The sequence below is a fragment of the Ambystoma mexicanum genome, chromosome 3p (genome assembly GCF_040938575.1).
Source record: "Ambystoma mexicanum isolate Mex_15411 chromosome 3p, UKY_AmexF1_1, whole genome shotgun sequence".
In the NCBI taxonomy this organism is placed as follows: Eukaryota; Metazoa; Chordata; class Amphibia; order Caudata; family Ambystomatidae; genus Ambystoma; species Ambystoma mexicanum.
The window spans coordinates 39,102,816-39,117,900 of NC_090925.1; positions in this window are offsets into that span (position 1 = coordinate 39,102,816).

The window sequence follows — 15,085 nt, forward strand, 5'->3', positions numbered from 1 at the left end:
ACCTGTAGCTGTATATGGAGGCGGGCTGTATGCCGGGTGCGAGTACCCCTCAGCCGCCCTTAATTGTTCTCTTGCTATTTCTCCTAGTTCTCTTAAAGGATACAACCCCACTCCCTCTGTTTTCACTACCTTCGCTAGGGGTATATCATCGCTCTGTTCCTTTTTTATTTCATTTTCGTTGGAATTGTCACTCTTTTCTCCTCCCTCTTGTCCGTTCCCCGTGTTCTGTGTGCCTTCACTCTCTTTTTCCCCATTCTCTCCCTCCTCCTTAATCTCCTTATCTCCCGTTGTTTCCCCCACAATGAACATTCCGTTTGGTCCTGGTCGGGACCCTTGGAACATCCTCCATAAGTTGAACACCTCCACGTGGTGTGTCAACTTCTTCCCCTTGTATGTATTATGCAGATGGTTTAATAGTGAATGTTGGGTATATGGATCGAAGCTACCATTAGGCGGCCATGGTGTCGTCATTTTGTTGTCCGTCCCCTGTGTCCATTCTATGCTATACTTGATCAGTTTCTCCCTATGGGGTGACAGTGTTTTACATATGTGTTGCAGCGGGGTAGTGAGGGTGTTCCCCCACCCTCCCGATCCTGCCCCGTATGACATAGTAGCGCTCCAATTGTTATCCTTCCCCTATTTGGTAGCGGTTATCTTACTAACAGTTTACAATATACAGCCTTATATCTTTACCTGGCCCCGTAAATTTGGGGACTTGCGATAGTCCACTAAGGAAAATTAGTAAAATATAGTATTTACATTTGTATATTCTTTTCTTTCTTTTCTTCCTTTATACAACACCCTTACGGCCCCCTGCGGCCGAAGCGCACGTAGCCCCCTGCGGCTGCGTGCCCCTTGTGACGTTCTTATACAGCCGTCCTACTTTCACTTGCTCAACCTCCCTCTTCTACACTTGCCGTGGCCGGTTTTCTCCGTGCGCAGCCACGTCCCCCTTTTCGCCTTCCCCCCGATCAACTCATTACCGTTTACCTCCGTTTCCACACCCTTACCACAGCTCTCCTCCCCGCCACTCTCAAAAATAAAGATGCCTGGTGCTCGAGATGTCCTATGAAAGCCCTACTGGTGACGTCACCGATCTCTTCAAACTACTGGTAAGTTCTTCATATATTCTTTAAGTCCAAAATACACTTGCAATCTACCCCCGTTAACTCCACAGCTGTCTTCCTGTCACTCCTGGAACAAGGTAATCAATAATATAATCGGACTGCGCACGCTGCGTCGCCTCGCGTGTGATACGCCCCTCGAAAGGAGGGCTTAACCAGCCAATTATCTTCCGTATTGGGCAACTAGCTAGCTACCGCCTACAGGGAAACGTCATCTATCTATCGAGTTTCCTGCTCGATCAATAGGGATCCTCATCTACTCATTGATCAATAATTGCCAAATCGTAGGAAACCGCGCACACACACACCCTTACACATGGTCGCGACCTAGGCCAATTAGTGTCTACGAGCGGCCACACGTGATGTTTTCGTGCCCCGCCCCCTTCTCTCCCGTAACGTAGCGGACTGCTCTCGCACTCGTCCGGCTACCATTCATTTCATTGCCAACATTAAATTATCAAACCTTCGCCGCGCACCTGTGCAACACCTCCCACCTCCCGTATTCAATTCCTCCCCCCTCACAATTTCACATTGCTTGTTGGGCGTGGCATACTCACCAAGTTCTCTTGATGCGGGGCCGCTCGACTGCGTGCACCCCTCCAAGCGGCTCGCCACCTCCCCTCGTCTGGACTACGTCTGGACACTCGCCAACCACGGGCGGGATACTTCTCAACCGGCTCCCTAGGGCCAATATCCGGATTGCGCTGTCCGGTCGTCTCGCAGTTCCGCGATGGTCCTGTAGTCCTCAAAAGGGGGCAGCGGCAGAGGGGGCTGCGCCGCCGGGCCTCCTCGCAACGGGAGCACTCGGAAAAATAAAATAAAAGCAGATCTTAAACAGATCTCAGCGGTGCCTCCAACTTGTCGGGGGAAAATTCTCCCGGGGTCGGCTGGGCCGTCCGCGGACCTCCGGGCAGGGAGGCCCCAACTCCTCCCGTATATCCCAAAAAGAGATAGAGTATGAGACACACGCAAGAAGCAAGGTGATTCTGCTCTTTATTAAACAAAACGTCAGGGATGGGTCAAGGATCGTACGCGTCCGTCCTGACACTCTCTCAACATTGTGGGGCTCGCAGGCCCTTTTTACCTTAGTATGACGCGCTACTTGCGTCACCTGGGAAAGTTAGCAAAAAACCTATCGCCACTCTGGATTGGTTCCCCGAGTGGTAGGGTTAGTATAGCATACGTATAGAGAACGTTGTTAGTGGTTAAGGGTCAGTCAGGTGGTATACTTGGGTTGTCCCTTCAATTTGATACATAAAAATTGTTACATGAAGACCCCTGAGGATTGGTCAATGTTAATGGCGTCAGTGATAAGGGCCCCATGTTCTGATTGGTCCACCCGCGAGCCCCCCAGTCTGGGACCATCGCTGTTCCCAGCTCGCGGTGCACCTGTCATTTGCAACAATGTTTCACTATGGGTATGTGCAGACAATGTGAGGATTTATTCATATGCTGGAAGGCCGACTACCCCCACCGCCGCAGATGTCCATTGAGTCGCTTAATTGTATCTGCCTGTGTCTTGAGACGGGGGATCCAGGCGCCTCCTTCCTCCTCGGCTTGGCACCCTATCAGGTTCGGCTTGGTCACGTGAGGTGGGACCGTGGTTGAGGCAGAATTCTGCACAATTAATATTGCATTTCCCACTGTGTGCCTGGCTTAATTTGCAGGTGTGACCTAGGCGTCGGCTTGCGGTATGCGAGTTTGCAACGTTGTGCCCTTGACTGTCTGCTTTCGCCGGGCTCATTCTGCAGGGTCAGCAACCGAACTCTTGCTCATTCAATGTTCATGGAAGCTTTTGCTTGCGGCCTACTTGGGTCTGGTGCATAAGTGGAGCCATTTGATACACAGGCTCTTTAGGTTATGGTATCATATTGCTTCATCCCCAGTATCGTGTCTTCGTTATATTTCTCGTTATGGAGCGTGAGCAAGCTTTTTAGATGAGTTCATTATGAGTCTTGCGTTTCTGCATTTTGAAAAGCCTATGTGAAAAATAATAAAGATGCACGTCCGTGGGTGTGTCCGTCGCCTACGTCATAGCACTGAGTATGTTCTTCGTGTGGATTGGTGTGGGAGTGTCCAGTGTGCATGTTTGCACGGGTGTGCTGACCGTTGGCTAGGTCGTCATGGCATCTCTAACGATGTCTTGATTTAGTGCTGGATGGTTCAGTCGAGTCCATCCATGCCGCAGGTGTCGGCATGTGCAGGGCAGGCTGGTGGGCAGGCGGGTGGGCACGCGAGTGGGCACATCCGTATGTTCCTGTACCAGGGTATTTGGTCGTCTGGTAGATGGGCAAACTCCTCTCGTGGCGGGTGTCTGGGCCGTGATCCTCTAGGCCAGGGGTGAGAGGGGATTGGTGGGAGCCTTTTGTTCACTTTTCCCACTTCAGGCTACTCACAAGAAGGACGAGAAGCAGCACAAGAAAGCAGATAAAGAGAATTCGAATTCCAACCATCCAAAAGAGGGCCACAAACATAACAAGGGTAAATCTCATGGGAAACCTGGTATGTCTAGTGAACCCTCTGGCGCCAAACCAGAGAGAGGTCAACAGAAACCCCCATTCCAGAAAGCATTTGGAAAATGTTTTGTATGTGGGTTTGTAGATCATGTGCAAGGGGTTCCCAGATGTAAGGGTAAACCTTCAGGGGTCCACACTGTCTCCTTAGCCTTCATCCCTGAGGGAGAAGCACAACCAGTGTATCCTTAGTGTCCCTGTGTCTGTGTGAAAACTATAACATGGATGTGTATTACACCATTCCAGATAACACCAAAGAATATTATATGGACAGTGATTTGTTAATGGCCAGGAGACTCCTGCCATGAGAGACACTGGTGCCAGCAGAACAATAGTAAATGAAACTTTTTTCAAACCTGAGTATGTAGCTAAGGCACCTAAAGGTCAAACTATATTTGCTAAAGTCCCTGTCTAAATGGTTACAATTTTGCCAGCTCTCATTCAGTGCAGCAATATGACAGTAAGGATCCCTGTCAGTGTGCAGAGTGAGGTGCCTATGAGAGTCCTGTTGGGGGATGACTTAAAAACTCTAGAAGTAGTGTCCAGTACCCCCAGGCCTCCCATTAGGAAGAAATAGGAACAAATCAGAATGGCTAGAGAGGCAATCTTAAGAGACCCCTCTGAGCCTGGGGGACCCTCTACAGAGGATCCCCATGGTAAGTCCTTGTGTTAGTAAGATTACCCCTAACCAAGGCAACTCAAAAACTAGAATATTAGGGAAATGGGAGCCCAAACCATGCTCCCCATTGCCATTCCAATTGTAAAGACTCTGACGCACCCTGCTTCTAAGGAAGGGGTGGATAGCCAAATTGGACCCCTATCTAGGCTTGTGAGAAAAGGTAATTCTCAAAACTGGTGAAAATCCTGGAACGACTAGTCTAAGGCTAAACACCTTAAGACTGTTGGATCTTCTGGTGAAGACTCCAATATAAATCCTAGTGTTAGGAGGGAAATTCCTAAGCCACGTACAACAAGATCTAAGAGGAAGTGGAAGCATGTACCTTGCTTGAACACAACCTCTCCAACCAAGATACCAGAGACGCAACCTGCTCTTGTTAGAGAGGTGGTGAGGAGTCATGGAGGCCACTCTAGGTCTAAGAGATTTATTTCTAAGAACTCCTTGAAAAAGGCTATTGTAGGTTCAGAAGTTGTCCCAACTGCCGAGGGACGGTTAAATCAGATTCCCTTTACACTAAACAAGAGAGATATACCTCACAGTATTTGTAGATCATCTAGCTTACAAATGAAAACAAATGTTAAAAAGTGCCATAGTAAGGGTTATAAAGAATTGCTGGTGGACTCAGCAAACAGTTTAACTGATTTGCAACAGGAGATCCATCCTGGTGAAGATTAGATCCTGGTGTTTCTAATTCTGGGGGGATGAGTGTTAGGGAGAATATTCATTTCTGTGCTACATTCCTCCCACCTTAGAGACCCCCAGTTCTTTTGCTCGACGTAGGAATTTTACATGTTTACCTCCTGAGTGAGTGGGACCTTTTTCTGCGTCTCTCATGTGTTTTTACCTGATACGAATGTTGTGTTTCCACTGTTTTTGGAGTCTGACAAACTCCATAGGCATCTGCTTTTTGTATGGTGACACACAGCACCTTCCGTGCAGTGTCACTGAGAAATCCATAACCTTTCTTGGGTGAACTGCAGTTTGTAAGGGTCAGTCATTTTTCAAAGAAAAGAGCTGGGGGTAGATCTCTGTCTTCGTCTGGGGCCTCCCTTTGGAACTGCCTCCCTGTCACCTTGAAACTTGAGGAGAACCATCTACGGTTGTGGAATCACCTCAAGACCTTCCTCTGCGCTTCTGCCTTTGCCCCTCTTCTCCCCTGCTGATTTGCTTTCGCTCTCGGCACTGTGCCCCTGGCTACCCTCTGTCCTTCGGGCCCAGGTACCTGCTCACCCTGCCACTCACTCTCCTGCACTGCCTATGGGCCACCCCTTGCAGTGGGGCATGTATCTGTACCCATACAGTCCCCCACCCACTCTTCTTCTGCACTTATCAGTTACAACCTATCTGACTAACCTAGCACTTTGCCACTTGTCCGCTGCACTACCACTGTTTATCTTATTTATTTATCTTATTTATTTATTTATTTATTTATTTATTTATTTATTTATTTATGTTACTTATTATTATTTATTTTGCTCTCTCCTTTCTTCTGCACTTTCCAATTTCTCCCCCCTTCCATGCACTTTCCCGCCTTTTTCCCTTTCCCATGCACTTGCACGTTCTCAATGTCACTGGGCCTAGTAAGATCGTTGTTTTTGTGTCACCCCTGTTCCCCCCCCTTTGCCTGGTCGTGCTCTGAAACACCAGTGTACGAGCAAGATATAAATAAAATATCATATCATATCATAAATTGACTTTACTTACGTTTTCTCTTTGTAGGTCCAGCACACACCATTTTATGTGGAGTGCTGGGGGGTTACTTAACAGCCCCTTATCCTACTTTTCCATGTAACATTTTGTGTTACCCTCACTACTTTAAATGGCTGGTGGCAGTGGTTTAATTTTTCCTACCATTGTGCTTTTGTACCGCCCGGTGAACCCTCAGCTGCAGTACAGCACCCATGGTTGACTATTTTGTCAAAACGGCACCTGTCTTGTTGTTTTGCCATTTTTATTTTTGTGAGGTCTTTCTTTGCTTTTACTCTGTGTTTTGAGACAGGTTTGAGCCCTTTGTTTGTTTTGACTTTGGTGGGTTTAAGCCCTGAAGCCCGCCCCTTGCTCCAATGTGTCTGGAAGGACAGGCTGGGAGTGAGGGTCCAGAAACTCCCCTGTCCTTTGTCTCCAGGAGCGCCTGAACGAAACTAGTCCTGATCGACTGGCTGGCTGTCCTGAAAGGAAAGCCACCCTGCTGTGTGATTGACAGCCTAGGCTGTGCATGAATGCGAGAAACCTGCTTAAAAGGCAAGGGTTTTGGGACTACAGGCAGAGTCGACCATTGGGAGAAACACCCAATGAAGAAAGCATGAACAAAGCTTGCGGCAACCTCCTGGACTTTTGAATTGCCCGGTGAAGCCCTGCTGCTGCGCTGATCTCCTTTTTCACCTTGACAGAGAATCTCTGTACAGAACGACTTCTCCCATTTAGTTAGTGGGACCAACTAACTCAGAGACAAACTCCACTGGACCACCATCCCTGACTTGCTGCGCTTCTCTGTTGCTGTGAGAGCCCAATGTCTAGGGTCGAGTGTCTGTAGTTGAGTGCAATGTCTGCCGTGGAACAAATCTTGCTAGAAGCTCCAGGAGACTCCTAAGGACCCCCCAGAAGCAGGACCTCCAGATCCAGAATCCCCTCGCCAGAGTGCAGGACCGAGGGGGCGAAGAAAATCCAATCGGTGTCGGGATCTGCATTGGTGCTGTTTGCTAAGTGCTGAAACCGCAAAGTGCTGCTGAACCAAAAAGAGCCTGCAGCTGCCAACAACCTCCCAAGTACCGCCGCAGGAGCCCTCCAGATGTCCTCCCTCTTTTCCCCATGACTGAGGCTCAGGGTCCAGGGTCTTTCCCACTGTAGCAAGACTGAAGCCAGCTGGACCATTCTTCTTCTAACCAGAGGTGCTCTTTAGGCTTGGGGTACTTACCTTACTGCCTTAAACCGCACTCTTCTCACTTGCAATGGTTACCTTTTTCGAGTTGACTTCAACTCCCTTCTCACAAGTTTAACCACTTGTGACCCAACAAGTGATTTTTCTGAACTCTATAACTTTGTACAAGACTTGGATACCAGAAGTGCATCAGATCCATAAACTGTGCTCCAAATGACTTTGGCTGTCCTGCCTCCCTAAAGGCACCTTTCCTTTCAAAATCCATTGACTTTTATATTGCTTGTCCCTCATAGGTGGTAGCTTGTTGTGTACTGGTACTGCTGGGAAAGGCTTATCTAGACTTCATTGAATGATTTAGTTCTCCTCATGTTTACTGAGAAACCTTTCTAACCTTTTTACTTCCCTTAACATTTCCTTTCTGCAACTGTGAATCTACAATGTACAACAGTGTAATACATAAATGCAAATACTATCCTTGTGATTGAAGTCACCTCCAGGTGTAGGAGAAGTGCATTACGCATATCCAAATATTATTCACTAGCTTGTTTGATTCTGAAAAGTAATTCCCAAGTTTGTTCGTATTGTTACAATCTTTTACCTTTTTAAAGTATGCTTATTTAAAACTGACGTTAAATAAAGAAATCATTATTTATAACTGAAACCTTGAGTGTAAGTGTTACTTGGTTACTTGCATTTGCGAATTTCAATTGTACAGCTCTACAGCTCACATTTACCCCTCTTGAGATAGGCCTGGCTGCTCAGTCACACTACTAATTTGTGTTGTACAGAGCTATACCAAAAGATGAGTTACTTAATACCAAGCAGATAAGTGTTGTGTAGTCTCACCCAGTGGAATGCACCAATTCTTACGTAATAATTGCAAAATTATCTCCCTATCCAACAGCTTCTCTGTGCATTTAGCACAGGAGTCACAAAGTTCTTGTTCAAACAATCCCATAAATCCCTAAGTCTGGGGATGAGTGTTAGGGAGAATATTCAGTGGTATTTCTTTAACTTCAAACTATGAATTCCACAACAGTCTTTCTTTATTATTACGGATTGCCGGGTATACTCTCCTACCAGGCATCCTCCTATGGGGTTTTCAGATCTTCTATATTCCCCTGCCAGGACCTCTGCAATGGTCACGAGGTAAAGGGAATTCCTTTCCCTCTCAAAGGCTTTGCTTCCCAACTGCCTGTTGTTCTTCTGCCAGAGCAACTGCAAAAGTTCACGAGGTAAGGCGTTTCCTTTCTTCCCTTTCCCTCTCACAGGCTTTGCTACCAAATTGTTCTTTTCAATGTACAAAGTAGCAAAGTAGCAACTGTTCTAATATGTACAATATGAGTACTTATGGTAGCACTTGTTTCATCTGTACCCCACATTGACATCTTATGCAACCGGTTTTGCCTGGGGCTTGGTGTTTTCTTGAATACCAACACTCTGCGGATGACTTAATCTGGTGGGTACTTAACACTGTTAAGTATGTGAATAATCCACAGAGATTACTTCTTTACAAGGAGTCAAGATGGATACATCACCTCAATAGTCTAGAGGAAGGACTCAATGAAGAAGTACCCAACTACTGGGGTACCAATGGGTGATTTGTCCATAATCACCCCACTACATGAGGTATACTATTTATTAGGCAGTTTCTCTTTGGTCTGCGACCCAGTGTTCCAAGTCCTTGTTATTTTTCCCTCAGTCTAGCTAGGCTTTTTTGGACACTGCAGCCCACTTACATAGGGGACCCTGGCCTTTCACCTGGGAGATAGCCCTCCAACCATTATTTTCAAATTGGGATTAGAGGTCATACTTATTTTCCATCTGGTGCAGTGAAGTTACTATTCATCACTATCCTAACACAGCTATTTCCCTAACATGTATGGCAAGTGGTATACCAGAGGCAACTTTCCAAGATGGCCGCCTCATTTCCACTGCCTCAGTCGACTTGATCATGACCCAGCATCTTCCCTGCCTCAACACAGAACTGTTGCTATTTCTACTTCTAATTCAGGCCACGTGCTTCTCTATATTTGGTTTCCCTACCAACTGGCATACTACGAGATGCGGCAACCCGGTGCACAGAGCATCAGTACATCAGTACAGAGAGGTGAGTAGCATTTAGGGTCCCGCATACACGCAACATATTTCATACGCACACCTAGATCAAGATTAGGCCCAGGTAACACACTGAGCTTCTCTTCCATCCTCTTGCAGATTCCCACAATCTACTGAGAGGCACAACCACATTGTCCAGAACGACCTTCATGGCAACATGCACCCTGTGCTGACACAATGGATCTACGTCGACGGCGGCTGATTTTGCTGCGGCCGAAAAGTTTGCATGTGAAATGTACGAACCTCTAAAGGTTCGTACATTTCCCATGCGAACACACGTTCAAAACCCCTACATACCCACACCCCAACCCACAACACACCCACGACACAGCCTCCACCCACACCCTCAACACACTCCCACCCACAACATAAACAAACCCTACTTACCTTTTCTGCAGACTATGTCCCTGTGACATCTGTTCCCTTTCACTTCCGTGATCAGGAACTGGTGCCGCAGGGTCCTTTTCTTTTCTTTTTTTTTTCGGGAGCTGCAGGGTTTTCCCCCGCAACCCCAGCTCACTATATTCTAAAGTATAGTGAGCAGGGTGTTGCAGGGGACACCCCTGCAGCCCCCATTTTTACTTTTTTATTTTTTATACTTACCTACAATGCTTCCACCAAAGGTTCGATCTTTTGGTGTTTGAACCTTTGGTGGTAGCATTTTTCTGACATTTTGTATGCTCAGACCTTTTTTATCAGTGCAATCGTACAATTCCGACACAATACCCAGCTTGCCATCCGTCCTTATCTTTCTTTTAACATCTTTGATGCCATTCCAATTAGGACAAAAGGTTTCGTCATCCGGCTTACCCAACTGCTGTTCCCCTTATGTCTCTCTCCTCTCTTGCCAGTGACTCATCGATGGGTTGACCCACTTCACGCTCCAAGAGTGCCCCGTGTAAGGATAGTACTGAACGTTTGGTGGTCACAACAGGCCCTGCTAAGTCATTCGAGCATCCGCTCCTGTCAGGATTAGTCAGGCGAGTACAAAGGCAGCGAATATGGCAAGGGAAATGTGCACTAAATTACACAGTGAAAGGCTTCGAATTAAACTACGTGCACACAGGAACAAAGACTCATGTATGCTAGAACCCAGGAGTGCAAATAGAGTTTGACAACAAAGACAATATATGAAAAGGGATGTGGGGTAAGCACCTGACCGCGAGGAAAGTCGGCAAGCGCCTTACCCCCAATTGCTGTTACAGGTACTGACAGCGCTAAACCCACGTGGAGGGCAAGCAATGACAGGATCTGTGAACTAACACTCTTGATGGTATTAAATAAGGGAACTAAAGAACAGTACTCACGAGGACGAGATACACCTCTTGAATGTCAGCTAGCCCACGAATCCTGTTGATGAAACTGGGACCCAGAAAGGCTATAACAGCAATGGGAGGAAAACTAAATACCTAAGTTGGAATAGTGTTTACAAATTAGTGAGGAAAACATAAGCATTCACACAGGAGCTAGCTACAACCGCACACCACACCTAAATATCAAATGGGAAATAAATGCAGTTGTGCCATGGAAAACATGGAATGGATCCCAATGGAAAATAAGGATCAGGAGCAGGGAAAAACGAAATAACCAATGCAAACTTCCCCCTACCCCTCCAAGGGAAAGACAGGATGCTAATCTAAGAGGAAGGCTAAGGCATACGGGTTTACAGCAGCAAAGGACAGAGTCAAAGAAATATAGAACACAGACAAACTGGGCTGCATCTAAAAGGGGAAAGCACTGAGAAATGCTGCCTGCAAACAGAGGAAGTCAAAAAGGGAATCAAGGGAGCAGAAATCAATTAGCGCATGAATCCGAAATTCAGGGCGGAGGAACAAGAAAACAGGAACTAGGAACTAGGTACAAAGGCAAGGAACAAGGAACAAGGGACTAGTCACAACAGGAACACTGAAAACGATGACCAGCGCTGGACTGAAGTAAGACTGAGGCTTTTAAAGCTGCTTAACGAGCACACGCCTCAGGTGTGCTGATTGCTGCACCTGCAGCCACAGCTGTTACCTATCCTCCACCCAACCTTGTCCTGCAAGGGTGGAGGTGGAGCAGTGGGCCAGGCATTCTGGGAAGCATAGTCATTTGGTTAAAGAAGCATGCTGGCTGCCAAAAACCTGGAATGGATCCGGAAGGGAAGTAGCTTGGAAAATAGGGATTTAGCGCTCCCAATTCATCACAGCACTGTAGCATAAGGTTCGGAGGAAAAGTCCAGTAGGGAATAAACCCCAAATCATGCCCCCAAGTGGTGGGAACGGGAGCGAAGGGAGCGAGTCGTGACAGCTCCTCGTCCTAGAAATCCCCTCTTTGGGACGCTTACGGCTTTGACAATTCTCGTCACACTCTTCTCTGCTTATCTTAAGGTGAGAACCGTTAGCAGGGGCACACGTTTCCCTGCCTACTATGTGGAGAACCCCACCTTTTAATTTTAATTTTAACTATGGTGATGGTGTTTCTCTCTCTTTTCCTTAATTCTTTTTAAGATCATGTCTGGTGAAATACCCACTATACACTCTGGGGTGTTACCCTTTTGACACTTCTGCAATGGCCACAATTGCCTATCTTTGTTAATAAGTATTTCCAATTTGCTGACTCTTGACACTTATTTTTTTATCTCGTTTGGTCCTCAGGGGTTGCTGCACTCTGTATGGTCCTGAGGAAGGTGGTATATGGATTTTTTCTGCCGCCGAAATGTAAAGCCCCCTGGGAAGCATACATGGCACATGATTAGGTGCTCTAAGTTTAAACATTTGCTGGCATGCACATGGCAATGCCCAGGGGTCATCCTCTGCTTTATGAAGACTCACTGGGTCTTCTTTGCATCTCCACCTTTGCTTGCATTATCACACTGGTGTTTCTTCCACATCATACAGACTCTTCCTCTTCCCTGGACCTGAGAAAGCTGTTCCATTGTGTGGTTGTGTTCCTTGGAGTCGCTGCACGGTCTCCAGCATTGCCACAGCTGGCCTTCCTGCATGCTCTGCTTTACGTCTTGCCACAGCGGTCTGGATATCTTGCGGTCAGGAGTCCCTGCTCGTGATTTCCTTGTTCTCCCCTGCACAACAGCAGCGTTACGTACTTCTTCTGCCATTTTTAAATGTCCTGCTTTCTTTGGGTACAACACAACAAATAGTCTGCACATTAGACTTCTGCCCACTTTGATCTGCATGGACTCCTACCTCTTCTTCCTCATCTTAGTACTTGAGCATTTATGGGAGTTGAAGTCCGTAGATGTAAATGGATTTCTTAGATGTGGATTTTCAGAAGCTTACATAAAGATACTTCAGAACCATAAGATGTTACTTATGAGTTGTAAGTATTTAAGTCATAAGTGGGGATTTGACTAGTGTGATTTTTAGGGAAGGGTTTTTGACATGTACTACAGGGTGGAACAGTTAGATGACAACAGGCTCTCAAGGTCATGGGTACTTTATTTATTTATTTATTCATATTTGTAGAGCGTGCAACAGCCCTCAGGCATTGTGGCACTTGTTACAGAAAGTGAGCAGTGCTTGGTTACAGAAGAGAGCAGGTATACAATATACATTTTTCCAGGTTTTGCCATATACATTGAGATAATAGAAGAGAGAGAAGCTGGAGTTATAATGTTAGAGTGTAGATGTGCTTTAGCCCTGTTGATGCGCGGGATATTAAGTTGATTGGTGTAGCGTGTTCTAGTGGGTCGGGCTGAGTTGGTTCTAGATAGCATTTCTAATAGGTAACAGGGTGCCGTAAAGTTGATGCATTTGTGCAAGGTAGGGAGAATTTTAAAGGTAATCCGGTCTTTGACCGGGAGCCAATGAACTGCCTGCCTAGCTTGAGAGATGTGGTCTCTTCTCGGGATGCTTAATGCTGCTCTTAGCGCGTTGTTTTGGGTGATTTGGAGTCTGTTTAGGTTTTGTAATGGAGGTGCCAGCTAAGAGGGCGTTGCAGTAGTCTAACTTAGCACCTATAGTGGCTCCAGCTATTGATAGGCAGTTAGACTTAGTTAGGAACGGTTTTATGGCTTTAGAGTCTTCCTCCAGGAAAAGATAAGAATAACTCTTCTTATTGGATGGAATCATCACCTCCCCGTTAACTGTCTTTATCCATGCAATCTTTGCATATACAGTCGCCCCTAGGATCATAGCCAGGCAGTAACAGCCATCCCTGACCTTAGGGCAGGAGGCTAGAGTGGGGAAATCATTGTTGATTCCACTGGATTCATCACATACCCATCCACTAAAAATATGGCTTCCCTCTCTAGGGTTGTCATCTTGATTGCAATCAATAGCCTCCCCCATAAATGGAATAGGCTTTCCAGTTGGTGTTTCCCACTCCCAAACAAGGTATGTTGGAGAAAACCCCTCTTCTTCCCATGAACAAATTGGGGAGTATGGAAGTCATGTCTTTTGGGGTCAATTATTGTTTCTTTGAGTAGTTCTGAAATGTTATTAACTTCATATATTCAACTTCTTATTTGGGCATCTTGTGAAACCCCCTGATCAAATTGGGGAACATCACTTCATAACATGAATTGGGCTGGTAGGATGGGGATTACAGCTACCACCAAATGTAATTTTCTTTCCAGGATAGTGATAGGGATCTGTGTTTGTGGGTGTTCCTCAACATCGCTATGGAGGCAACCTACTTTCTTTTTTCCGGTTTGTTTCCATCCAGGGGGAAGCAAGTCTGTTCTTATGGCACATCCTCTACTTCTCGTATCCAATAGAACCCATAAGGTTTTTCCTTTTAGGACAGCAGGGATTTCATACATATTTTTGTCCTCAGTACATAGGAAAATATTGGATTCTCGCTAACTACCACCTTTCCCCTGAGACATTATTCCTCTAGAATGGTTATACACTTTTCTTTCCATAGGACAACCCCGTAGGCATTTCATTTTTAAGCTCTGATGGTAAATTAACATTTCCTCACCTACCAGATGGACATCGGTATGTGGAGTGTTTTATACTCCCACAGAGAAAACATTCTGATTCCAGAGGGTGGTATTTTCCAAAGAACCCAGATTCTACCCATGAGGTCTCTGAATCATTCTCATTTCTTTTGTGTTCCTTGCCTCTCAACCTAGAACTCGGTTTGTTTACAGATTCTCTAAGAGAAGGCAAAGAGGGCCTCTGGGGAAAAGGATAGCTTAACATGTGTGGTTTGGATTCAGGGAATTCAATTACTTCAGAATTTGAAATAACATTCTTTCTAACCTCAGGCCTTACATTTTGTGGAGAGAAACATTACAAAGATTTTGAAAGACTAGGAAATGTGGACTTCTCCCACAAAGCCTTGCCCTTAGTTAGTTCACAATCTGCTTCCTTTATCACATGATAGAAACAGTTTTCTGTGATGTCCCTCCTCAGGTGCTACCCTTTCTTCCTGGTGGATGGTTTCCATATGATCTCATATACTAAGTACCCCACTATCTTGCTCCTGTTTATTTTTATAGAGTTGAAGAGAGATTCAGAAACAAATATTTCTGTCAGATCCGCCTGGGTCCTAGGCGCAGGAGCGATGCTGAACCAACCACCCCCTCTATGGTTTTGGTGCCTGCAAGATAAAGCTTACACAGACCTCCTCAAGCAGAGCGGGGAAGGAGGGTTAGGGTCTCGATGGCTGGATGGGTATGGGGGTTGCAGGGTAACCGAATTGAGGAATAGGAAGAGGTTATGGATGGGACTGGGGAATTCAGGGGTAATTATGATGATTGCACACTTTTGACAACAACCCTATAGCACTTTTTGAAAAGGGTTGCTTACCCAACACCTTTACATGT